The sequence below is a fragment of the Pinus tabuliformis genome, chromosome 9 (genome assembly GCF_031772625.1).
Source record: "Pinus tabuliformis cultivar Carrire ecotype Pingquan chromosome 9, CPIR1, whole genome shotgun sequence".
Classification (NCBI taxonomy): Eukaryota; Viridiplantae; Streptophyta; class Pinopsida; order Pinales; family Pinaceae; genus Pinus; species Pinus tabuliformis.
The window spans coordinates 406,045,097-406,056,065 of NC_142307.1; the positions used below are offsets into that span (position 1 = coordinate 406,045,097).

The window sequence follows — 10,969 nt, forward strand, 5'->3', positions numbered from 1 at the left end:
TTACATGGTATCATCCTCACAGGAGGGTAATTGACATTTTTTTAAGTATCAAGAATTTTACATTTGAATTTATATATTTTTTTCAACAAGTTGACACTTAAAATGCAGAAATGCATGTTTTATGTGGAAAGAAATTTTTACACTATACAACATGTTCTATACCTCTTATTATATTGTGCTGAGAGACAAACTCCATCCCTAGCTAAGCATCGAAGGGAAGTGATACTCTCACTCTCTTTTATAAGTGACACATAGGGTTCATAAAAATATATATATTGCTTAGATATATGGATCTGCACTCTATCTGATTGATAAAAAATGAATTCAGAAAGACGCGAAAAATGAAAGAAAGACGCGAAAAATGAAACAAAACTGCCTGATCTAACTTTAGCACTGTATCTTTAACCTGAAATATAATGATAAACTTATCTTATTCTAAGGAAGTGCATGCCTTTGGTTTGAGTAGATTGTTTGATTGTATTACATTTAACATTTAGATTTATTTTTTCATTCAAATTTGGCTATAGTTAGATCACCTAACATATCACATTTTTTTCATTTATGTTCTTCTTCCATATACGCTACCGACTTACGGCATTTCCTTTGGAGCATCTGGTGCAAATGCTAGTTGTATCCTTACACGAGAAATAAAGTATGGAAGTAAGTATGGAAGTATTCAGATGCACCTAATATTGGGCAAGATCACCTAATATTGGGCAAGCTCAGACAATTCAATGGGATATTTAGGAAATTTTGGATAGGAGGATGGTTTAAAAGATAAGTGGAAAATATTATTACAATATTCAGTCAAATGGAAATATCATCCATTAGAATAAGCTACATGGATGATTACCATAAATATACTGCACCATGACAACACTATATAAGAGTTCATGGACAACTGTCCATGAATAAATTCGTTTCTTGGAAAGTTTATTGTAGGAGAATATTCTTGAAATTCAGGATTTGACATCTAAAAGGTATTCAAAGTTTAAATTAGTTTTTTTTTCTTCTTCTTTTTAATGATAAAGAATGTCCATTAAAACTTCCAATGTTAAAGAATTCCAATTAGATCATAACAATTTTTATCTTATTCACATCCCGTAAATAATGACAATTCTTACTGGACATTCATCATCATAATGATGATGATATAAACTTCCAATGTTAAAGAATTTCAATTAGATCATAACAAATTTTACCTTGTTCACATCCCATAAATCATAAAAATTCTTACTGCACATTCATGATGATGATGTAACTGTCTTTTAAATTTCATTTTCACTTAATAATTACAATAATACTTAATTAAAAATGTAAATTGTTTTTTCTTTTAAATTTCTTTTTCACCTATAATTACAATAATTGTTAACTAAAAATATAAATTATTTTTAATTTTAATCATGAGTAAGAAATATATAATTATAAATTATAATTAACGGGGTGTAAAAATAAACTTTGTTTTTTAATATATATTTTTAAATAATTAATTTAAAATTTTATTGCCCCATAGCAGTTCTATATTTCAATAAGAGGGATAAGAGGGATATGTTGTCATATAAAGTTACATTTAAAAAAAAAATATTTTACACTAACAAATAAAAAAATATAATAACAAAAAAATAAATGTTGGCCTTAAATAAAATCCTCTAGTTTAATTTTAAATTAATTTTATATAGAGACTTAAATTAATTTGAAGTTAAAGAAAAATTACTATTTAATATACTATAAATATATTATCTCTTCATTACTCCTAATATGGAGTTGACAAATGACATGTAAACATAATATTATTTATATTACATGATGTGTAACTAGCTATATGTTTAGTTGATATGTAATATTTTAAAATAAGAGAAAAATAAAATAATTTAAGTTAAAAAAATGCTTATATATTGGGTAAAAGAGAGAATTCTTAATCCATTATTATGTGCTTTGTAATTCAAGACATAGGAAAAATTTGTAATTCCTTCAACATATAACATTTAAAAAAATTAATTAAAAAATTAATTATAGAGAGATAATACTATAAATATATGTTTTCTACTTTTCAATATAAGAAATCATGTATTGACATTGTAATCGAAGGGCGTGAATCATAATAAAACATTTGAATGTCAACTATGTATATATTAAATAAAACAAGTTAGAATGAAAATTTCTTATAGTTAAAACATGTGGGTTTCTCAGAAATGACATAAATCCATCTTAACCCTTGATCTACCAAGAGCCGAGATGATCAAATTTGCAAACCTTTTCTCAAGTTTTAACCATTTTAAGAGATTTGATCCCTCTCCGTTCTTGGAAGATTCAAACTCAAGATGAATCTATACTGATTTTAAAAAATAAATTTGGTTATTGTTTTGAATTTCATTTTTTTAAAGCTTATAAATTTATAAAATTTAAAATAGTTTGTTTTGTTATTTTTAAATTTTTTTGTGATAAATGTATATGAAGATTTATTGTGAAAACTTTATTCACAGAAAAGATAATATTTTACTAAAAATGTTAAGCACAATGTACTAAATCAAGTTTTAACTTATTGTCTTTTCATTCATTATATCAATTAAATATAATTTTATTCTCGTTTAAAAAAATAAAAATATAATGAGTCAATAATATTAACTTATTTCCTTTTTATTATTGAATATTTTTTTCCTCATCTAACAAATAAAACACTAAAAATAAAAATAATAAACTAATAATGGATTTACTGGATACATGATGCTTAGAATTTGACCTATCTTATTCCTATATCCATCTAATGGTGAAATGTGATACATTTACATATGGAATGTGCATTATATGCTTACATTCCTGGCCAAAAAGGTATGTTATCCCATCTGAAGAACTCTGTATGTTATCCCATCTGAAGAAAGCAGAGTTCTGATTAAATTTGAATTTCCCTCACATCCTTGCAGGGTAAGGAAATATCTTATCCTTTGTATTCTGGAAATTTGCGAGATAAAGACATATCTTATCCTTGAGCAGAAAAGGAATCTTGTCTGAATTTGGATTTCCCTCACATCCTTGCAGGGTAAGGAAATATCTTATCCTTTGTATTCTGCAAGATAAAGAAAGGAGTTGTCTTTAGCGCAATCCGAAAAACTTACAAAAAAAGCTTCCAAAAAATCTCTCTAAAGATAAAGAAATATCTTATCTTTGAGCAGAAAAGGAATCTTATCCGTTGCATTATTGGCCGGAGGTGACTAACCTTCCTGTGTCTTTGTCATTTTACATATCCGAGAAACTGAAAGTAAGAAGACAATCCACAATAAATGGAGGATGTTAGGGTTTGTATCATGGTAAGGTATTAGGGGAAAGAAAAATGGCCTCTGCAACTCCCACATGCAAAACCACCTTTTGTGTGACCGGAGCAACAGGGTTCGTGGCCTCCTCGCTGGTCAAGCTCTTACTCCAACGGGGTCACACTGTCCACGCTACTGTGCGTGACCCAGGTAATTCCATTCTTCTCTTTTTATTTAAAAAGAAAATAGTATATTATAGTCTTATGGTGTAGTCTTTTACTGTTACAAAAATAAAATAAATAAATAAATAAATATGGAAAATAATATATTATATGACATTAAAAATGTGGTTTAAGTGGTTAAATTTAATTTTGATCTTACTTTTCTGGTCCAATCTTAGTACCAATAGAATAAATAAATATTATATCGTTTTATAAATGTGGTCCAATAATTAAGTGGCCAAATTTGGTGTTGGTCTCACAGATCTTCTGGTCCAATTTTCGCACCACTAGAATAAATAAATATTATAAACAAGAATAAGAATTATTTGTGCTAAATGTGATCTGCTCATTCAACTTGTGCTGACGACCAAATGGATCGACATAAGTTTTTCTATATAATTTTCGCCAAAAATTCTTCAATAAAAAAATAAGAAACTCGACATAAGTTTTCCTATGTAATTTTCGCCAAAAATTCTTCAATTAAAAAAATAAGAATATTGTACGTTTACGACGCAGGGAAGGTAGCGAAGGTACGGCATCTCCTGGACATTCCGGGCGCTGGGGAGAGGCTTAAAATCTTCAGTGCGGATCTGCTGGAAGAAGGCAGTTTTGATGCCGCCATAGACGGTTGTGATGGCGTTTTCTGTAATGACCCTGGTAACTTGTAAATCTGGATAATTACTGTGGTAAAAAACTGTGAAGTGGTTACTCATTGTTTGAATGACATTATTAATGAAAAGTTGATTATTGAATTATGTTACATGTGTGTGTTCTTGAAAATGCTGGCAGCCTCGTGAAGGAGGATTTCTATTTTTAGTGAATCAGTTATAAAACTGATGCAACTGCTTCTCACCCAAGGAAAATGTCCTGGGAAGGAAAAGTCTCTGGGTTGTTGAGGAACAAGCAGAGAGAGGAATTCCATGAGAGAGCAGAGAAAGAAAAGAGGTTAAGTCTGGTAATGATCAGATAACCTGGAAAGAAAAAAAGGTTAAGTCTGGTAATGACCAGATAACCTAGCACAGAGGTGCAAGAGTCTTGTTGAGGGCTGCAGGCCTGCAAGACGGCTCGGGGGGAGAATCCAACGAAGTGGATCTCAAGGTTGGGAGGTTAAGAGCAAAAACATTGCAGGTGACTTCTGGAAATAAGAACATCAGTAGCGGGAATAACCAGGTACGCATCTTCTAATCTAATTATTGATTAAGAATAAGTGTTAAGTGTACAGAAAGATACATAATGAACAAGTACAGGTATTGAAGCGTACAAGTAGAAACAGAAGTTGTATTATTTTCCTTGGTTATTGTGATGGGGTAACTAGGATAATGTTTACAGTCTTCAAAACATTATGAATGAAATGTGTGACTGCGGTCACCTCTGCAAACTGTATTTATTTAAGACATTGTGAATGAAATGTGTGACTGTGGTTATTTCTGTAACTGTAACTATTTAAGGGATGCACAGTTACTTTGCGCTCAGAATAGGGTCAATCTGAGAGCTGTTGTGTCAATTAACAGTAAGGAAACCAGAGTATCAAACTAAACAGAAAACCTTAAGAATACACAGACCCGGAGGGAAAGGGTCTGGAAATGCTGGAAAGAAAACAAGCTAGTTAACCACGGTAAACTAGCACAGACTCGGTGCTTGCAAGTAAGCAACATCAATATACAAACCCATGTTATACTTGCGAATTAAACTGTATAAGAAATATTCATCATAATAAACACCGTGTAAAGGAAAACGAAATGATGTGAACGAGATGCTGTGTATATAAACAATAAAGTATGAGCCAACGCTGCATGAGCAGGAGATATCATATAATACCAGCAACTACATGAAATATCGTGTAAAAACTAATAACTGTGCAGCGAAAATACAATGGAATATTAACTATGTACTAACCCGGCGGTTGGGGTTACTGTAACAGTTGTTCGCGGAAAGGCAGCCTCTGCACTCATATAACGAGTGCAGGGCTTATCCAAAGTCGCATTTAATATATCAAGATGCGAACAGATATACAAGAAAACTAATGCATGTGAAACCCTCAATGAGTAAATCATAGTAACCCCTATTGCATCGAACCGCAAGAACAAAATGACATTTAGCAACTATTGATATATTATGTAAATCGAAACTGTATTCATTAAGAAACTGCGGAATCATTCCTGTAGTCGTGAGAGGTCTTGACAACGTTGAACGCGGAAAGCCGCAAGTGACACAACTAATGTAAATAACATAACTTCATATATATTTGCATATCTGTCAAATAGTTCAGAAGAGCTTCCAAATATACAGACATTAACAGTCGAACCTGAGACCCTAGTTGTCCAAATATATAGACGTATAAGTAAAGGGCGTAAACGCCATAACCCTAAGGTCTCATGCGGAACAGACCGTCATAAAGAGGCCGCCTGTTAAGCGCACAAGAGTTTGGAATATGGTGTCGGACCTGAGACATTAGGCATAAAACACAAGCCCTGTCTCAGCCAGTAGTCATCACACAACAACTCAGTAAAACAGCTATCAAAGACAAAGTGTAGTGGAGTAGGCATACCTGTAACTGCCGTGGTAGTCAAATCCTCCGGCATGCTGTGGAAACAAGCCATGGACAGTATCTTACCTGTGCACAACCGCAATACAATAATGGACACAGTCAGGGCATGATGAGGGTTCCAAGATTATAAACAAAACTGAATAGATAACTGTGAGTCTAAAACATCAGATAGACAGCGGATCGAACCTTTACCTGGCCGGAGGATGTGAACCGGAGGAGTTGCAGAGGAACCTGTCGAATAAGTAAGGAAGCTCAGCTGCAGCAATGGGTGCAAATGACCCCAGTCCGACGATCCCGGTGGTTAAATATGGATTGTCAAACCCTAAGCGAAGCTGAGCCGTCCGATGATAGTGAGTGATCACCATCGTTGATTTAGGCGGGAGGCTTGGCGCGAACCCCAGAGCAGGTCAACCCTCCACGAGTCACGTGACAGCACGTGAAGTTGAGCCATCTGGCCACGGAAAAGGGTGAGCTGGTTCCTTCGTACTTCCATTTGGCACTTAACATTTATATCACAGTGGTAAGACAACTCATGGCCAACACATAAACTTATATGACATCAACCTTGCAGAGAGTGGAAATCCATATTCGATGGGTATAGTATTAATTAAGGTACACCTGTAGGTGTTGTGTGGAGGTCTGGCGGGGATTTACATAAAGGTAAATATATAGTCAGGGGGTGTGGTCATAGGTGAACCCACCTTATAATTTTTTTTTTTATTAATTATGTTTTAAGATAGTGAGATCGTGACAACGTGGTATCAGAGCAGAGGTTTCAAAACTGTGGCCTCTGGAACAGCAAAGATTATTTTATAATGTACATATAAAGACGATGCAGCTAATTGACTTTCTTGTGTATCAATTAGGAGATCCATACAGAGACAGCCAGCTGCTAACAGCTAATAAGCAAGATGGAGGAAATGCCGGGAGCTGGTGGCATCCCTCAAGAAAATGCTGAGCTGTGGGTACAGCTTGGCGCTGAGACCCGCAGCACCAATTTGGCAATACTGCAAACTGTGCAAGAGTTGAAAGGTGAGATGGCGCGTCTGCGAGAGGACAATGCGCGATTAACAATGGAGCAAGAAAGGATATTGAAAAGCTTGTCAGATAAACAAAATCCACCCTTAGCCAACCCCAGTGCGGAACAGCAAAGGGGAACTGAAGAACGGGATTACGCACCTGAGCTTTCAGAAGAACAGGAAGACCATTCTGATAATGTGCAAGAGCAGCAAACCTCAAAGAGACAGAAAATGGAATTACAGGGAGAATTCTGGAAAATCAAACCTCCACTGTTCGATGGAGAACAGGAAGAAGCAGCGGAGGCTTGGTTAATTAATATTAACAAGTATTTCCAACTATACGAATATGACCAAAATCTGAAGGCACGGCTGGCCATTTTCCAGCTACAAGGCAAAGCTACCTTGTGGTGGGAAGAAATTAAAATTGTGAAGGGAGTAAGTGAACAAAGCATAACCTGGGAAAAATTTCAGAAATACTTTAAGGAGAGGTATTTAACTGAGCGCTTCTATGATGAGAAGGCACGGGAATTCCATGACTTACGACTGGGACAGCAGTCCATGGATGAATTCATAAATCGCTTCACTTCCCTGCTTCGCTATGTGCCATACATCAAGGAGGAGAAGGCCAAGGTTCAGAGGTTCGTGAGCAGCCTACCAGCTTATATAAGGGAACGGATTGAGTTTGACAATCCCCGAACCATGGATGAGGCAATTCGGAAGGCTAGAATTTGTTACCAGCAGAACAAACAAAAAGGAGACATTCCAAACAAGAGATGGAATGAAAGAAAAGGCAACAGAGTTGCTGGAAACAACAAAGGCAGCCGTGGAAATGGCGGTAAAGGAGCTGGAAAGGGGCAGTTTAACAGAAACACAAATAAGGGCACCTTCCGGGCTAAGCCAAGCGAGAGCAGGATCAGCGAACCACCTGCTAGATCAGAGATTGAGGGAACCAGACCTCCAGTTCAGTGCTGGGTGTGTGAAGGACCGCACTACGCTAGGAATTGTCCACAGCGTAAAGGAGCTGATCAAATATCTCAAATCCATGAAGCCTCAACTGTTGGGGATGTGGCGCGCAGCGTACCAAGAATTAATGCAGCCTTAGAGGACCGGCAAGCGGAATACCAACCTTCCATGGTGGAATTCGAAGGTAAGATTTCAAACCTTTCTGTAGCTGTACTTATTGATCCAGGAGCTACTTTAAGTTATGTTAGTCCAAAAGTAGTGGAACATTGTAAGCTACCACCGGAAAAGTTCAAAAACCCATGGTTGGTCCAGTTAGCTACGGGAGCCAAAAGGCGGGTTTTAGCTAAAGTTAATAACTGTTCTTTCAGTATAGCTGGACAACCTGTAACAGCAGACCTGAATGTACTTCCATTAGGCTCTTATGACATTCTTATTGGTATGGATTGGCTGGAAAAGCACTGGTCATTGGTGAATTGCAAAACCAAGACCATATACTACAAGGATGATTTGGGGCAGCAGCAGGAATTGCAGGGAATTAAACATCCTGTTCAGATTCGACCTATCACTGCAACTCAGTTAGCTAAATGTATTAGAAAGAAATGTCAGATCTATGCCATACAAGTTGGCTATGCAAACCAGAAAGATAAGATGTCTGCATTAGACGATATTCCAGTGGTACAGGAATTTACAGATGTTTTTCCTGAAGAGGTACCGGGGCTGCCTCCAAAGAGGGACATAGACTTCACTATAGAGCTGATACCGGGGGCAGCACCCGTATCGCGGGCACCCTACCGAATGAGCGTACCAGAGTTAACAGAGTTGAAAATGCAGCTCCAAGAGTTGTTGGATAAACAGTACATACGTCCCAGTGTATCACCCTGGGGAGCTCCGGTATTATTTGTGAAGAAGAAGGATGGGACCCTTCGCATGTGCATAGATTACCAGCAGCTGAATAAGCTCACGGTCAAAAACAAGTACCCCTTACCCAGGATAGATGAACTCTTTGATCAAGTGAAAGGGGCAAAAGTGTTTTCCAAGATTGATCTGCGATCTGGTTATCATCAGATCAGGATTAAAGATGAGGACATTGCCAAAACTGCTTTCCAGACACGCTATGGGCACTACGAATTTGTAGTGCTACCTTTTGGTTTGACCAATGCACCTGCCACCTTCATGTGTATGATGAACAACGTGTTTCATCGGTTTTTAGACAAATTTGTGCTGATATTTATTGACAATATTCTGATATACTCTCGCTCCCAGCAGGAACACGAAGAGCACCTTAGGTTGGTGTTGCAGACCCTTCGAGAACATCAGCTATACGCTAAGTTCAGCAAATGCGATTTCTTCAAGGAGGAAATTCAGTATTTGGGACACGTGATTACTAAGGAAGGAATTGCTGTGGACCCGGAGAAGATAAAAACCATTATGGAATGGCCCATACCCAAGGATGTTGCTGATATCAGATCCTTTATGGGATTAGCTGGATATTACCGGAGGTTTGTGGAAGGTTTCTCTAGGATAGCCTATCCTATTACCTCCTTACAGAAAAAGGGGAAGGTATTTAGGTGGACATCAGAATGTCAGCAGAGTTTTGACCGCCTGAAGCACCTACTTACCACTGCACCCATTTTGAGTATCGCTGATCCTAATAAGGATTATGTGGTATGCACCGATGCGAGCAAGGAGGGTGTGGGAGGAGTATTAATGCAGGAAGGAAAGGTAATAGCGTATGAATCAAGGAAGCTGAAGGAGCATGAACAGAGGTACTCTGCTTACGATCTGGAATTAACAGCTGTTATTCATGCGCTGAAAATGTGGCGGCACTACCTCTTAGGGAGGAAATTCCTGCTGTTAACAGATCATCACAGCTTGACACATTATTTCAGCCAACCTACCTTGAATGCAAGACAAGGTCGTTGGGCAGATTTTCTAAGTGGATTTGATTTCGACATAAAGCATTTAAAGGGCAAGGAAAACCGAGTGGCGGATGCATTAAGTCAGAAGGTTCATTGTTTATGTGAACTTTCGGTCAGCAAATGGCAGACTTCACTAATTGAGCAAATAAAAACAGCAGCTGGTCTTGATTCTGAATACCAGCACTTAAGACAGCAAGTACAACAATCTGATAAGGAAAAATTACAGCAAGGATATACACTGAATAGTGCTGGAATGTTGTGTTTTAATAAGAAAATGTATGTACCTGATGCAAATAACCTTAGAAGGCTGATTCTGGATGAGTTTCATGTCAGCCACTACACTGGTCATCCGGGGTACCAAAAGATGATCACTGCGCTTAAGAAGGAATACTATTGGCCAGGAATGAAGAAACAAGTAGTTGAGTACTTGGCACGGTGTTTGGAATGCCAGCAAATTAAGGCAGAGCATCAGCATCCAGCCGGACTGCTACAGCCTTTGCCTATTCCGGAATGGAAATGGGAAACCATATCCATGGATTTCATAACTGGGTTGCCCCGAACAAAGAAGGGCAACGACTCTATCATGGTAGTGGTGGATAAGTTAAGTAAAGCAGCGCACTTTATTCCTGTGCAGTCCACTTACAAGGCGGTGCAGATTGCTCACCTCTTCATGCAAAATGTGTTTCGCTTGCATGGATTACCAAAGGTAATTATATCAGATCGCGATGTGAAATTCACCTCTACTTTTTGGAGGACATTGTTTGCCAAGTTGGGTACTCAGCTGAACTTTAGCACAGCTTATCACCCGCAGACCGATGGTCAAACTGAGCGAGTGAATCAGGTGCTGGAAGATATGCTGAGGGCGTATGTAATGCTGAAACCAGGTCAATGGGAAGAGTATCTTCATCTGGTCGAATTTGCGTATAATAATGGATATCACACTTCGACTCAGCTAAGTCCCTTTGAGGTCCTGTATGGACGAAAATGTCGCACACCCTCAAGTTGGGGTGGACCTGAGGACAAGTTGAGTTTGGGACCAAAAATGCTTAAA

The 10,969-nt window shown here is 37.4% G+C and overlaps 1 pseudogene across 1 annotated transcript; it reads left to right on the plus strand.

The window, feature by feature from the left end:
* Positions 1-3,287: 3,287 nt before the first annotated feature.
* Positions 3,288-4,137, plus strand: LOC149148872 (putative anthocyanidin reductase pseudogene; annotated as a pseudogene). Its single transcript, XR_016263205.1, has 2 exons — positions 3,288-3,458; positions 3,986-4,137. The product of XR_016263205.1 is annotated as a putative anthocyanidin reductase pseudogene (transcript).
* Positions 4,138-10,969: the final 6,832 nt, after the last annotated feature.